This window comes from Bos mutus, chromosome 1, assembly GCF_027580195.1.
Source record: "Bos mutus isolate GX-2022 chromosome 1, NWIPB_WYAK_1.1, whole genome shotgun sequence".
Lineage (NCBI taxonomy): Eukaryota > Metazoa > Chordata > Mammalia > Artiodactyla > Bovidae > Bos > Bos mutus.
The window spans coordinates 58,926,124-58,942,660 of record NC_091617.1 but is presented as its reverse complement, the minus strand read 5'-3'; the positions used below and the strand labels follow the sequence as shown (position 1 = coordinate 58,942,660).

General features: G+C 39.9%; 1 protein-coding gene across 10 annotated transcripts in view; it reads left to right on the top strand.

The window, feature by feature from the left end:
- The first annotated feature begins 11,536 nt into the window (after positions 1 to 11,536).
- The window catches only part of ZBTB20 (zinc finger and BTB domain containing 20), an 865,400-nt gene continuing 860,399 nt past the window's right edge, over positions 11,537 to 16,537 (top strand). For 7 of the 10 annotated variants that reach the window (XM_070369724.1, XM_070369601.1, XM_070369666.1 and 4 more), the window contains exon 1: positions 11,537 to 11,616. The gene's annotated coding sequence lies outside the window, so the exon portion shown is untranslated. The remainder of the gene's footprint in view (positions 11,617 to 16,537) is intronic. The other 3 variants (XM_070369629.1, XM_070369720.1, XM_070369713.1) reach the window with 1 other exon arrangement.

The window sequence follows — 16,537 nt, the reverse complement described above, 5'->3', positions numbered from 1 at the left end:
AGGATATGTCTATTAGATGATACTTCAATCAGTCTATCAAAAACAGAAAAATCTCAAGAATTAATCACACAAAAAGGATACCTCAACTGTAACAGATATCAATCAGTAAATTATTTAACACTATGAATTCACTATGCTTTTATCATTGTTAAGCCTCAATTCTTCATCTGTATTAGTGGAGATAATATTTATACTTAACTCATAAAGCTATTTGGAGAAGGCAATGGCACCCCACTCCAGTACTCTTGCCTGGAAAATCCCATGGATGGAGGAGCCTGGTGGGCTGCAGTCCATGGGGTCGCGAAGAGTCGGACACGACTGAGCAACTTCACTTTCACTTTTCACTTTCCTGCATTGGAGATGGAAATGGCAACCCACTCCAGTGTTCTTGCCTGGAGAATCCCAGGGAAGGGAAAGCCTGGTGGGCTGCCATCTATGGGGTCGCACAGAGTCGGACACGACTGAAGTGACTTAGCAGCATAAAGCTATTAGAAAAATAAAGTGTAAATACAGTTCCTAGGCTTACAGTAAGTATTTAACAAATGTTAAGTATTAAGACATACATTACAATGGCCCTTATTATATTGTAATAGGATTATCATATTTCTTTTAGTAGACTGTGTGATTATAGAGACCACAACTAATTTATATTTATGTGTGTAATATTTAGCAAAATTAGGAAGCTTTCAATAAACATATGTTCAATACATAAATAATTAAACGTTTAGAGTTGAAACTTCTATTGAAGGAGAATGAGAAAAGGACTTTTCCTACAATAGGTAAGCCACATTCAAATCATATTTAAACAATCATATATAAATGGAAATAACAATGCAATAATGTAATAATTTTCAAGATTTTTGCTTTGCATTTCTACCAAATTCAATTATCTTATCTCTGAATCTGAAATAAAGGTAATATGGACAACAAGAAAAGCAAGCACTCATCCAGTACGTACACTGCAGGCAGATTCTTTACCAGCTAAGCCACAACGGAAGCCCCCAGTATGTAGAGAATAAAGTAAATCAAGGTGATCAAAATGAGAATCAGGAAACAGGTCTAAATGGCTTTCCTTCCCTTTCCCTTGGTTTTCTGCTCCTCTAGGAAGGAACTTAAATTTACTTCAGACGTAAGCACCACTTCTCTTAAACTGCTGATATGGAAAGCACTAAAATGCCTGAGGAGTGACAGAAAAGCTAACAAGGGCTGTGATTATATGCTCCTGGACCTTTTTATTTATAAGGAACCATTTCTTTCCTTGTCTCCCAAATCTCAATCATCCCAATTTCTTGAAAATATAAAATATTAAAGATGTGTATGGAGAAGGCACTGGCACCCCACTCCAGTACTCTTGCCTGGAAAATCCCATAGACGGAAGAGCCTGGTAGGCTGCAGTCCATGGGGTCATGAAGAGTCAGACATGACCAAGCGACTTCACTTTCACTTTTCACTTTCATGCATTGGAGAAGGAAATGGCAACCCACTCCAGTGTTCTTGCCTGGAGACTCCCAGGGACGGTGGAGCCTGGTGGGCTGCGGTCTATGGGGTCGCACAGAGTCGGACACGACTGAAGCGACTTAGCAGCAGCATGGATCCAAAAAAAATTTTTTTCCTTCAAAATGACAGTACTGCAGTCTCATAATTTTAAACATTATTTGTAAAGTGTATAGCCCATGAGATGGGCTTCCCTGGTAGCTCAGCTGGTAAAGGATCCATCTGCAATGGAGGAAACCCTAGTTGGACTCCTAGGTCGGAAAGATCCTTTGGAGAAGAGATAGGTTACCCACTCTGGTATTCTTGGGCTTCCCTGGTGGCTCTGCTGGTAAAGACTCTGCCTGCAATGCGGGAGACCGGGGTTCAATCCCTGGGTTGGGAAGATACCCTGGAGAAGGGATAGGCTACCTACTCCAGTATTCTGGCCTGGAGAATTTGATGGCCTGTATAGTCTACGGGGTCACAAAGAGTCCGACACGATAGAACAACTTTCACTTATAGCCCATAAAGGCTTGAAAGAAATGAAAAACTAGTAGGGGAAGGCTTATATTTTGGGGGAGTTTATGATCTGTAAATAAGCCAAGAAGATCAAACATAATATACTTTGTATATTCTTGAACAACCAAACTTATTGCATATCTTTAAAAGGCACTGGAAGTAGACTTTTTTTTTCTTTCAAAATACCAGTTTAGTTTTCAAACTTAAAAGTTTATTGTCATTTCCCCCTGTGGCTTCTGTACTTTCCAATGATTTTTATGAGGATAGCTGTTTAAATTTGAATCTCAGAAAGGCATCCTGTTTTGAAACTTAAAATGTCCTTGGCATTTAGAGTATCACTCATTTAGGTGCATTTCATAAACTTGGAAACATTAAAATTCTAACTAAGATGTTGAAGAAAACAGTAGAGTTACTAAAAGAGGTTTTAAACAAATCTTCTCTAGTGATTTAATTTTCTACACAATATTACATATATTAATAGTACACAATACTACACATATTAATTTTCTACACAAATAGTTTGGGGATGCTCAGTTTGAAAATAAAAGAAACTAATTTCTCAAATTTCTTTTATACTTTCTCTAGCAGGTGATAATGTTAAATATTTCTTTACCTAGAGGGTAAAGCGTTCATAAAGCTAGAGACCTCTGTCATAAAGTAAAAATCATATTTTTCAGGGGGAAAAAAAAACCAACAGGGTCACCAAAGGTCTTTTTGTTTCTTTCTGCCAGTTACAAATAGACAAAATGTAAAATTACTCTATTAGAGAACAGGATTACTGGATTTGTGGAAGGAGACAGAGAAGAAACTTTAGTGGAGTTCAGTCTTTCCTCTGATTCTAGCTTTCTGGCTGTGATGCTTGATTAGAGGCCACTGCATTTTCCACTGGCCTGTGAGAGACATGTGATTAATCTTTGGTAAACTGAACTATTTCCAAATGGATGCCTGGTGCATAATTTCATAAGACAGTACAAAAACAGATTTTAAACCTGTTCTCTAAAAAACAATTAGCAAGTTGAAACCCTCCTTGCCATCCCTATCTAATCCACCCTAACCCTCTGAGGGTCTGCACATTAGGACACAGTCTAAAAATTCTTGAGCTATAGAAATTCAGCAGTTTAACCCTTGGGTTATGGAATTCTATATAAAAAAAGATCCACTCAAGGACTGTTGTTAAGACCTAGGGAAATATGTCTAGAATTAAATTCAGTTTTAAAAATTAGAGCCCTGTATTCTGTGGGCTTGTCTGAGGATAATGATGCAAGTGGCAAGAAGCCTTCTGTGGTAAGATGAATAATCATCCCCTCTGCCCCTAGAAGAGTCCATATTTTAATTCTCAGAATCTGTGAATGTATTACACAGCAAAAGAGATTTTGCAGATCTTGAGATAGGGAGATTATTCTAGATTATCCAAGTAACCCAGTGTAATCACAAGGATCCTCATAAGAAGGAGGCAAGGGATGAGAGTTAGAAAATGTTAGAGACAGAACAATTAGAAAATGCTATGCTATTGATTTTGAAGATGGAAGATGAGGTCATGAGCTAAGGAATGCAATGGGTTCCAGAAACTAAAAAAGGCCCTGGAATACCTTGATTTTAGCCCAGAGAGACTGATTTTGGACTTCTGATATAGAAAACTGTAATATAACAAATTTGTGTTGTTAAGTCGCTAAATTTGTGATAACTGTTACAACACAGTAAGAAATGCATACATCTTCTCTAGTAGCTTTCCAAAGTAAACCACATCAGTGGATATTCCTTAACACTAAAAGCGGCCCTCATGTCAACATTGAGGGATTCACTGAACCAAAGAGACCCAGAAATAGAGAACCTTGTTGGGTAAATCACATTTAAATGACTGCTCTTTGGTATCATCATAAATTTTTCCTTAGCCAAAATGTGATTTAACCAGTGACAGAATCTGGAGCAGACCTTAGGACAGTGAGTGAAATAATTCCATTCTTACTTGAGGATCAGGACACGCAAAGTTTGCAGGAAAGGGCTTGTTCTGGCTCAGTATATGGTTGAAGCAAGAAATCCTTCTCATGCCATCACTTTCCAAGAGAAAATTCCACCTCCACCCAAAGATCCCTACAATAAAATCACTATGAGATTTGAATCACAGGCTTGTGCTACTCACACAGGAAAAAGGGTTTCCATACTATAGAAATCAGGGTAGATCAGCTATAGTGACATTTGTATCATACACTAAAAACACTATCTACCATACAGAGATACCCATCAATTTTCAAAGCAACACTGGATGGAAGCAACAGCATCAATAGAAACCCTCCCTTGTGAATAAATCACATATTCTGGTCATGATACTTAGAGAGTCAATTCCTAGGAAGGTTGACAAGAAGTTCAGGGTCCCCGCAGAGGAGAAAGGGGTCTGGGTCTCTTGAGGAGATAGGGGTCTGGAATTCTCAAGGAGGAGGAAAGGACAAACATTTTTTTCTATATTCCTTAGTCTTAGTAAGGATTCTGTAACAACAATGTATCTTGCTTAAGGATATGTTTCTCCCTAACAAGAACCTTCTGACTAATCCTGTTATCTTAAGATGTATGTTGTGGGAGTGGGTCTGATAAAAGCATATAAGGCCTTGCTAAGACTAGTGAGGCCGGCACTCTCTGTCCCCCTTCTGATGTCTATGTCAGAAGCTTTCTCTCTCCCTTTTCATACTTTAATAAAACTCTGCTACACAAAAGTTCTTGAGTGATGAAGCCTGGTCCCTGGTCTCGAAGCTCAATCTTCTGCTTCAGAGATCACAAATCCGACATCATTCACCATAAACTATCAATACAATGAGTAAAAATGATCTTGTGGACTTAGTAAGGAACTCCGAAAATCTCAAGACCTAGCACATTCCGAGTTTAGACGAAAGTCATACTTGGTCTATTTGACAACAGTTAGGAATATTTGAGAATTAAAAGATTTGTGACCTGGTTTTGTATGCTCAGCTTGGTGAAATGATTTATATTAATTCACAGAAATTCTAGTTATAATGGAGTTCTCAGATTAATTCTATGTCAGAAACAACTATAAAATTAAAAATAAAATATATAAAACATCTCTTTGAAGACAACTGATACAGACAGGGTTTGAGGAGCTATGATTTCCTGAGAAGAAGAGAAACATAACAAGGAGAGCTCTAAAGTCAACCTGGCCTTTTCCCTGAGGCATTTCTAATTCACAAAGTGAAGGAACTGAGTCTCAGTAGAAAGTATAGGCTCACTGGGGAGAGGCAAGAGAAGACAGGGTTTCACCCAAAGTGATTGAAGACTGACAAAATTTCAGTGGAAGTGAAAGTGACTGAGAAATTTCAGTGGAAAGGAGTGACCGAGAAGTCATTCTAAAACTCTATATTTGATTTTCCCCTTGGAAAATCTGTGAAGTTTTAATCTGGATATGCAACAGACTAACAAAACAGTAACTATGAGGCCACTGCAGAGCAGAAATTCCTTGCTTGGCAGACAGAGGATTGGAATTCAGAGATTGCTAAACGAGAAGCTGCAACACCCAGACTTTGATGTGGGACCCCAGAAAGGCTATGTTTATGGAAACAAATCTGCCTGAAATAGACCTGCCTGAATAAAAGGAACACCGACCTTTATAATGATCAAGGTGATCTGCCTGGACTCTGCCTCCCAGAAGCTTAATCTCCATAATTGTTCATCACAATCTCCAGCATTCAGTAAAAAATTATGAGCCATACTAAAAAAATAGGAATGAATGATTCAAATGAAGAGGAAAACAATAATAAAAGTAGGCTTACAGTTATGGGAGTTTTACTCAAGTATGTTACAATAAGGGCCTCCCTAGTGGCTCAGACAGTGAAGAATGCTTACAATGCAGGACACAACAGTTTGATTCCTGGGTTGGGAAGATCCCCTGGAGAAGGGAATGGCAACCCACTCCAGTATTCTTGCCTGGAGAATTTCATGGACAGAGGATTCTGGTGGGCTGCAGTCCATGGGGTCACAAAGATTTGGACATGACTGAGCCACTAACACATTCACTTTTTCATGTTACAATATATATGTTTAATATGTTTAGAATAAGAGGAAAAGAAGGAAAATTTCAGCATCTACACAACTTCATCAAAAGGAATCAAACAAATTCTACAACTGAAAAAACTGTATTTGAAATTAAATTATTCTCTTCTGCCTCCAGAAAGAATGGTGAAGATAGTAACAGACCATAACTCCCTTGAATTAGGAAAAAATATCAGATACATCACAAAAACTAAAGTTTTAAAAATATCAGAGACTTGTGGATGCAAAGAGGAATTGATGAATTAAAATACTAGAGAGAGAAGAGCTTCTCCTGGGTAAGCTGAATTCTCCAACTACTTTTTTCTGAGTATCTATTGAGTCTGCATGTCCCGAGAAGAAGCCTTACAGAAGGACTCTAACAGCATAAAGAGGAACCAAGTGGGACTTTAGACATTTGTGTGATATAGAATGAAGCCCCAGACACAGAGCTGGGAGGACCAGGAGAAAAGCCACTCAGCAGAACTAGCCCAAAATGCTAATCCATATAATCAGGAGCAAATAAAACTATGGTCGTTACTGGTCACTAAGTTTTAGAATAATCTACTGCATGGTAATAGATTAGGTAAAATTATAAAATTCCCCTGATGTAGGAAGATGATTCAGATGTATGTAGTGAAAATAATTTTTAAAACTAAATAAATAACAAACACAATTATATAAACAAATACACAATCAAATAATCTGTTGACTAAGAAATAAATATGGTGCTATGATAGACACTAATTATGGACACTTTAAAAAGATAAGTGATAAAATAACATTATGTAAAGTTAAAAAATAAATTTGAAAATCTAGAACAAAGATTTTTCTAAGCAAATTTAAATTACCAAAATATCTAAAGAAGAGGTAGAAAGGTACAATAACCACAAACTACAGAATTGAGAAAGTAAAGATCTATCATTTTTTAAAAAGGAAATAAGTCATAAGCATGGTAAAAGACAAAATTTTTCCAGTTCCAAGAAGCTAGTCTAATAAAAATTTCAAAATTGGATGAAGGTTCAACAAGGTCCATGCTACTTAGGAATATCAATGTTTACAGCATGCATATTCCAAAATAAAAATAGAAAATTAAATACATTATTTATTAACTAGCAAAAAATCAACAAATTTATCTAGGTATATCTATCATAATTCATTAACAGAACAAATAAAACAATGATTCTTTCATACACTTAGAAGAGGTATTTGATAAAATTCAATTCTCATTCATAATTTTTAAAATTCAATGTTTTGGAATCTATGATAATACAGCAACTTCTTTAACAGAACTTTCAGCAAGAAACATAATTAAAGGTACAACAACAAAAATGCAAAAATAAGACAAAGATGCACACTACTATAACTACTATTCAACATTTTGCTGTCAGTCTAAGCAACAAAATAAGAAAAATAATATATTACAAACATTGAAGAAACAAAGTACTATCACTGTTAGATTATATGAATTTCTACATAAAATCGAGAGAGTCAACTGATAAATGATAAGTAATGAGTCCACCAAGATGTATGTATACAAAGTCAATATGTAAACACATAAAATTAACTCTCTAGTTTACATAGTATATATAAAAATCCATATTGGGTGCTACAGGGACTAGATTCTGCATTTAACCTAAGAGGTGGGCATTTTATCTGATAGTTCTATCTGAATCACATGACTGGATTTTAGGAGGAACAGTCCCCAAAAGAGCATACGCTGAAAGGTAAATAAATGTTCAGCATAATGCTCAGGGACCTCCTTGAACTCCAGATCTAGTTGTGCTTGGCACAACTATATCCTTACTGTTCTAGTACCACAAGCCAACAGTTTTAACTGGTGAAGGTGGTTTGAATTGAGTTTCTGTCCCTTGCAACTTGACATTTGTAAGTCTTAGTTGATATTCACTGGCGAGTTTACAGTTTTATTTATATAGATCACACAATGTTTCATTGTTCACATGGAAAATGTTTTATAGCTTTTTGCACAGCTGTAAAAAGGGATAATTTTTCCATTACATTTTCTGTTATTGCTTTTGTGCAGGAAAGCTATTTAATGTTACTATGGAATTCCTGCTACATCTTTTGGCATGTTTGTATCTCTGTGTGTGTGTGTAGTGGTGGTTTAGGTCTGTGCATGTATAATGTAAATATAAAGATTGAGGCATTCCTTATAGATAGAAGCATTCTAACCCCAGATTCTAACATCAGGAGAACTGGTATAAATAACCACTATCTCAAATAGGGGAAGTAACATCCAAGGCCTCACCTGCTCACTAATATTGAATTAGAATATTTTACATTGCTTTCCTAATGCCATATTCTTATACTCCTAACAGCTCTCACGCCCTTATACTTAATGATAACTTTAAAAGCTTGCGGGAAAGGACTGAGTTTTACGTAGGACTGAGTTTTACGTAGTACTTACAGGGAGTGGCCATTGTACTTCAGTAAAATTGTGGAATTAAACTATTTAAACACTTTTGTTAACTTTTACTGAATTTTCTCATGTGAAGCTGATTATTCTGTGCGGAACACTTAAACTATGGTCACTACATTCAGTTCAGTCGCTCAGTCGTGTCCAACTCTTTGCGACCCCATGAATCACAGCACGCCAGGCGTCCCTGCCCATCACCAACTCCCGGAGTTCACCCAGACTCACATCCATCGAATCAGTGATGCCATCCAGCCATCTCATCCTCTGTCCTCCCCTTCTCCTCCTGCCCCCAATCCCTCCCAGCATCAGAGTCTTTTCCAATGAGTCAACTCTTCGCATGAGGTGGCCAAAGTACTGGACTTTCAGCTTTAGCATCATTCCTTCTAAAGAAATCCCATTACTTTGTAGCTAAGATTTTATACATAAATTCTGAAATGTTTTGGCTTCCAGATGCAACAGAAATTTGTATCTGCTGCTGCTGCTAAGTCGCTTCAGTCGTGTCCGACTGTGTGTGACCCCAGAGACCGCAGCCCATCAGGCTCCCCCGTCCCTGGGATTCTCCAGGCAAGAACACTGGAGTGGGTTGCCATTTCCTTCTCCGATGCATGAAAGTGAAAAGTGAAAGTGAAGTTGCTCAGTCGTGTTCTCCGACTCTTAGCGACCCCATGGACTGCAGCCTACCAGGCTCTTCTGTCCATGGGACTCTCCAGGCAAGAGTACTGGAGTGGGGTGCCATTGCCTTCTCCAAGAAAATAACATTAGATCTATCTTTTGAAGAATATTTATATGAGGGTCTCAGAACCCACAAATTACTGCATCAGGTGTCAGCAAATTTAAAAACCAGAAATTTGTATACTGGTTTTTAAATTTGCTGACACCTGATGCAGTAATTTTGTGGGTTCTGAGACCCTCGTATAAATATTCTTCAAAAGACAGATCTAATGTTATTTATGAAGGCAAAGCCTTGTACACTTTTTTTTTCATCAGGGCAAATTTAGTTTGCTTAGAACCTACTAAAACGCATTAACCAAAGCCAGGCATTTATTTGTACACTTCCTCATAAAATAGTTTTAGCAATGACTCCCCTGACACACACCCAATTACCCTAAATATATGATCAGGTTCTTTATCTTCCACCATCCCCAAGGTGATGTCTGATCACCTTGGCCTGTCTTCAGCAAGAATCCTGCTTGATTTGTTTAGCCAAAAATCTCCCTTACCCCTAACGTTTCCCTCTCAGCAATTTTCCATCCACTGACCCTCACCTTGTTCCCACTTGCCCATTCTAAACACAAACTTGAGCTCAACCTCTCTACCCCCATGCAAAATTCGATTGCAATGATCCTATCTATACCCAACTCCATGGTCCTGAATAAAGTCCGCCTAATCATCTTTAACAAGTTGCATGACTAATTTTTTTAATTTATGGCATGCTCTATAACCCAAGGAAGCCCAGGAGAAAATTCAGAAGACCTGAGTCTACTAGAACGACACATCGAATACATGTCTTACTTAAAAAAGTTTTCAAGCTGTAAATACACTGTATTATTTATAAGCATGGTATTTTTAATAAAGTCCCTTATTTTGTGATGAGTTCCCTAAACACAGCGACTTTCATTTTTGCAGGTTTTTTTGTTTGTTTAGGGAAAAGCGCCCTCCACCCCGCCCCCCTCAACCCCCATCTTAGCCCTTTTTAGGAATCCTTTTTAGGAACCTTCCCTAAGCCTCCTGCTGGCTTTAATACTCATTTTTTACCCCTCCGTGCCTGAGTACAGAACCAATACTTGGTAAGAATTTGGCTCTGGGGAGTGCTATGTTGAGTGACAAATGGATGAGGATGAAGGTTTTATTGAAGCGTCTGAACCGCATTTCATTTTCCGTGTTGCTTTATTTGTTCCTTCTAGCCCTCAGGATATTGAATTTTGTGGGCTCCAGTTGGGTCGTTGGTACTTCAGGTCTTTAGTAATAAGAAACATAATCTGCTTTTCCCGTTAGGATAATATCCTCATTTGTATTAAGGGCGGCTTACTCCGAACTGTTTTACATAGTCTTTTTTCCAAACCTCCTGAACGAACACATTTTCCCGTTGAGCACTGGCACTGCTTCAGCGGCCTCCGGTGACCTCCTGGCTTGGCAACCTGCACCCCACTCCACAGGAACCAAGCCTGGACTCAGCGGGGCCTCGAGCGCCGCCGCCTCCCCAGACCTTCTCTCCCGCTTTCCCTCCCATCACTCGGGATCCAGCTTCCCTCCAGCCGCCTCAGCTGTCTGCGACAGCGACACCCCCTCCTCCCCTCCTGCGGCTCCCCCGCCAGCTCGCCGCGCCAGACAGCGGGTAACCGCCGCCTCCGCTGGGGCATCCCGGCTCCATAGGCCTAGCGCGCTCCAGACACCTGCCTCTCACTGGCCACCGCCGCTGCCCCTCACCCGGCATCCCTCTCGGCAATTGGCCCCCGGCCGTCGCTCGTCATCCTCGGCCTCGCCTCGAGTCCCGCCTCCGTCGCCGGGTCATTTAAGTTTATCACAAATAAATAAATAAAGGAGGAAATAGAAATGCGTAGAAAGTAAAAGCAGTCGGGAGGGGGCGGGGGGCGTGGAGAAAAGGGGGGGGCGGAGGAGTAGACAACCAAACTTGATTATGTGTGTGTTGACCAATCACGACTCACCCCAGTCCAGTCTGACGGGCTCTCTCAGCCAATTGCCTCCTAACTCTCGGATCACTGAACAACGAGATATGACTGACCTCTCCAGAGTGGGCAAAGGTGCGGCAGAGGGTGGGAAGTGGGAAGACTCTTGACCAATCACCTGTTAACAGTCCTCTGAGCGAAGTTTCCATGATCCAATGTGTGTCTGGGATAGCGGATTGGGCTTCTCCTAGTCCAATCGAAGCTGGTAGAGATGAGGGAAGAGGCAGATGGGGTGGGGACAGGTGAAGGGGAGGAGGAAGAGTGTATTTTGTTTATGGGCGGCAACCTCACGAGGGGCGTCCCATCCTTATTGGCTCATTGAAGCGAAGAGTGGCATGAGAACAACCCAATAGTAGGAAAAGATAGAGGGTTCGCGATGTGAGGCGCCCAATGTGGGCCTTCTGCCGAAGAGGTAGGGGCGGGGGGAAGTTTAGGAGTTGAGGAAAGAAGATTAAAGAGCGCGAGGAGGTAACGCCAAAAACTCTAATTTGTTGTGAGGCGGGCGGGAGGGGTGTGTGCGTGCCGTGGGGGACGGGGCGTCTGCGAGGCGCTTGGGGTTGGGGGCGGCGGGACGGGCAAGTAGGGGCGCGGGGTGGGGTTGGGGGAGCGAGTTAGAGTGGCGAGCCCGCGGGCCGTTGGTCCGCAGAGCGCGCGCCCCTTCCCCCGGGCGCCCCGCCTCGCTCCCCCTTCTCTAGGCGCCCCTCCTCGCGCCGGGCTGAGGCGGCGGCCTCGCCCGACCCCGCGCGGAGGGAGGGACCGCGGGAGGGTCCTGGGTCCTAGGAGCGGGCGGGGCGTCCCGCAGCTGGAAACGAGTCTTCTGCCTTCTTCTCTCTATTCCCCGCGCCTGGAGTTGCCGCTTCCAAGAAGAGGAGCTGAGGGGGACTAGCCTGGGCTCAGGAGCTACTAGAGGCGCCCGCTTGTCTTCCGCCCCCTCCCTTCTCGCCCTCCCCCCGCTTGCCGTGGCTCTGGCGGTCTCTGGAGCGTCTTCTGAGAACTGGGGGGCGGGAGGGGTCCTGGCCCCAGAGTCGCTGGACGCCCCTCCAGACGCCCGAGCTACCGGCCGCCGCCTGCTTCGCTGCTACGACTCTAGAGGAGGGGGCTTGGGAAGGGAAGACACTCCTTTCCTTCTCTCTCTCCTCCTGTGGGCCCCCGTGGAAACATTAAAAAGAAAAAAAAAATGCTTACGGTTTTCAATAGCCGAGAGAAACGGTTGGAAGCTTTTTAAAAGTTTGAAAGAAATGCACTGTTTTACATTGTTTAATGCATTACTATCCGTGTGGCATTCTGGTCTTTTCCCACCACCCGCCCCACGCCCCGCCCCTCTTGAAGCTGTTATCCTTTTTAAGGATGCTGAAGAGGCAGGAGGCAGGGATTTTCTAAAAGTTCTATTGATAAACACACTTGCACAAACATATGCTAGGCACACAAACTATAAACATGAGCGGAAAACACAATATGGCGTACAGCTACCCTACCTAGCGCGGTAATCCGCTGATCTCTTAAGGCAGCCCAGTTGAATGGGGTCAGTAGCAGGATGACAGTTCTCCAATAAAAATCTGAATGAATCAGGAAGTAATTTAGAAGCAGCCGGTGGGTTAAGTACTGTCTTCAAAATCAGCATTGGCCCAAGATAAGTTGAATTTGTTAATGTTCTAGACTTGTGAAAATTGTCTCAGCTGCTTAGCATTAGAAAAACCGAAATGTTGCTCAAGTGGAGTTTTCTTATCCTGTGGTCATGTGCAAATTTCAGCCAAGAAAATGAACAGAGAACAATGTTTCCAAGCAAACTCTGTTCTAAAGTTACTGTTGTTGGTATTGAAAGTTTTAAAACATGAATTATGACTGCTTTGTAAAAAAACTTCTCCAGCTTTACACATTAAATAATCTGTTATAATTGTGCATGCGTGCAACAAATTCATAAATGACTTTCCTATCTGTTGCTCCTAATACCATACACCCTTCGCTATCACTTGGGAATAGTTAAACCCTTCCACCCCACCACACCCCCACGTATAAATTTGATCAGTCCAATTTTGACTAAGTCCTGCATTTCCCTTGTTTGTAGGAAAAAACCACAGCAACAGTTTACATTATTTTTTTAAATGCCCTTGTTGCTCTTTGTCATTCTTAATCAGAGTGTATCGAGTGCACATATAGTACATGGTAATACCATTCATTGTGTCTTCTTGGGAGTAGTCTTGAGAAACTTTGAAGTTGCCCTTGAAGAACTGCTGATGTTACTCATTGTTTAGCTGTCAAGGCTTAAGAATACATGGTGCTCAAATAAACAGATGAGAAGAAAAAAAGTGAGTTTTCTAGAAGTATAATTAGCTGCCCAGTGAGTTTAGCAGTTGGGTATTTTGGGCTTTGTAAAATCAGATATCATAGACCAGGGGAATAAAGGCAATTTGCTTATGAAGATCAGGTGACAAGTTAACTGGCTACAGCCTCCAAAGCAATACGCCCTTTCATGGTGAGATCCCAGTTTTAACAGACTGAAGAAAGAAGTTTAAAAATTGTCAAATTTTATCCAGTTTTAGGAAGAAGTTTTTGTGCTTACCTGTTTAGTTCATTTAAGGTGCCAGTATTTTAAAATTCTTACTATACCAAGAAAATAGGTAGTTAATGCGTATACTAGCTACTAGTAAGTGGCTACTGAAAGACTATGCGTTTAAGTGGCTACTGAAAGACTATGAGTTTAAATGGATTACTAGAGGAAAGAACGATTTACATGTGAGGGTTATAATTTTGGTGTGTGTGTATGGTGGGAGGAAGAGGGACGTTGTTCAGAACTACTGTTAATGTGATGCCAGTGTCGGAAGTGGTCAGCAAGTTTTTGAGGTTCACAAATATCCAGCTACTCTTGTTGTCAAATTAATATAACTTTTATTACTCCATATAGGAATAAAGTCCAAAGGTGGGGAACATTTTAAATGAATTACTTTTATCTCAGTAGTCAGTCTTCAGGGACTTACTTGGTGGCTCAGACAGTAAAGAATCTGCCTGCAATGCAGGCGACCCTAGTTCGATCCCTGGGTCAGGAAGATCCCCTGTAGAAGGGACTGGCAACCTACTCTAGTATTCTTGCCTGGAGAATTCCTTGGACAGAGGATCCTGGTGGGCTACAGTCCGTGGGGTTGCAGAGAGTTGGACACAACTGAGCCACTGACAGACACAGAGTCAGTCTTCAGGAGACTTTCCAACCAAATTGGAATTCCCAGAAAAAAATTAGGTCATTTCAGAAGATTAATAAAAGATACAACTAAGTTCCTGTAGAAGGATCTAAAATTTATAAATGAATTATAACTTATTCCAGATATTTTACAATAAATGATAAGAGATTCTTCAAAACATTTGGAATATAGAAGTGTAGCTTAATGGGCTCTAACTTATTCTCTGAAATAATTTGTTTCTGAAATGGATATTTAAATTCATCTAACTGTTCTGGACATTGTTCTAGACACTTGGGATGTGACAGTGAACAAGAAAAAAAAATTCTCTGCCCCTGTGGAGTTTTCATTGTAATGTCACATACACATCGTGTATTTAGATTACTAGAAGAAGGTTTTTTTGTATGAAACTTTAAAACCTAGCTGTTTTCTCATTTCAAGGATCAGGGAGGTGTTCATCAACTGCCAATGATAAGAAAGGAGGACTTTACAGTACTTTATTGCTGATTTGTACCTTTTGTTATTGTCATGAAACATTCTCCATACATTTCAGTAGATCTTTTTAACAGATAGGGTTTTATTTTTAAGCATGCCTTTGAAATAAATAAATATTACTTTATATTAAAAAAAATCTGTGTCTTGGAATTTACTCTGAAATTCCTATGGAGCTTTTGTCGGCAAATTATGGTAAAACATAATCTAGAATATCTTAATTTTTTTAGTTAGTTTTAAGAATATGTCTGAAAAATCAAGTACCTAAATCTTTTTTTCAGTTGTGGTTTTTATCAAGAGAAGATGGAAATTTGTTGTAACTAATTTATAGGTGACTTTAAAGAGAGAAAAAGAGAGAGGCCTGCAAAAAAAATGCTTTGTTATTTAAACCTTTCCTTCAAACTACAAAAGCATTTGATTGGCACTTCTCTGATTTAATAGCCCATTTGTAATTCAAGAGGAACATTACAGAAGATTTTAGCATTACTTTAATCATTTAGTCTGTAGGTGTAAAAATCCTAGGTTTCTAATTGAAGGAAACTTGGTGCCTGGTTAAGGGAGTAGATTTAGCAGTGAGTTTGTTACTTCAAGTAGTGGGTGTCTCACTTTTCCAAAACCTAGTTCACAGTTCTCAAATAACAAGTTCTGATTTTCTTATTTTTCTCTAACACAGTGAATTTTATTTTGTTAGTCAAATATGAGTTCACACAATCCTACCTCCAGTTCTTCCGTTCCCTGCTGTGAAGAGCTTGAATTTCTTTACCTACACTAGATCTCTATGCTAATTTGTAGCAGTAATCAACTCTTCGAGAAAGAGTACATGTTAATACACTTCAGAGAACTTTGAGAGTGCCTGTGACTATTTGAGTACAGACCTGGCAGAATCTGAAAGCTATCAATAGGAAGGAAGATTTAGGACAAAAAACAAGAGTGTAGCTAATAGAGCATATTGTTTCAGCTGAAATCTTTTTTAGAAAGCAAAGAATGATTGATAGAATGTTAAAAATGAGGAACTTTTTCTAATTCTAGTAAAGATAGTTGATCAATGTGTGTTTATGTGCATGTAACTATATATTTATATGTGATCAGTTTTTGAATAAAGATTTATTTCAGTCCTAGATAAATAATTCTAGTCCTGCCTTGTGGTAGGCATTCAAAGTTCCCAGGTGATTTTGTTGAACACACTTTGTTACCTACCAAAATTTTGCTCTGAGTAACAACGTAGTAAATTTTGTGTTAATTTTGGCTTAAAATTTATTTTTGAAACTTTTTTGCTTTGTTTTGGCCATACAGTACACGTGGCCTGTGGGATTTTATGTCTTAGTTCCCTGACCAGGGATTGAACCCGTACAGTGGAAGTAAGGAGTCTTTACCACTGAACTGCCAGGGAAGTGCCAAGGAAGTTTTTCAAAGCATGATTACTAAGCAGCACATAAAATGAATAAAATCTGAAGTGAAGAATTGTTCTAACCCTGGATTGACATAATAAGATAGTTGCAAGTTTGAAAAAGAAGTATTTCATAGAGTAAAAGATAAAATCTTGACATCTGACAAATTTCAATAGTAATAAAATAATGACTAATTCTATTAATATTCATATTTTTAAGGTAAGTGCAAGTATGTCTACAGTGCATTTTAAGTCAAAATTTGGGGTGTTATTGGCTAGACACAGTCATTTCTTTGCCAGAGATACTAGGCTGTGTAAAGGCTAACCATCTGTCAAGTGA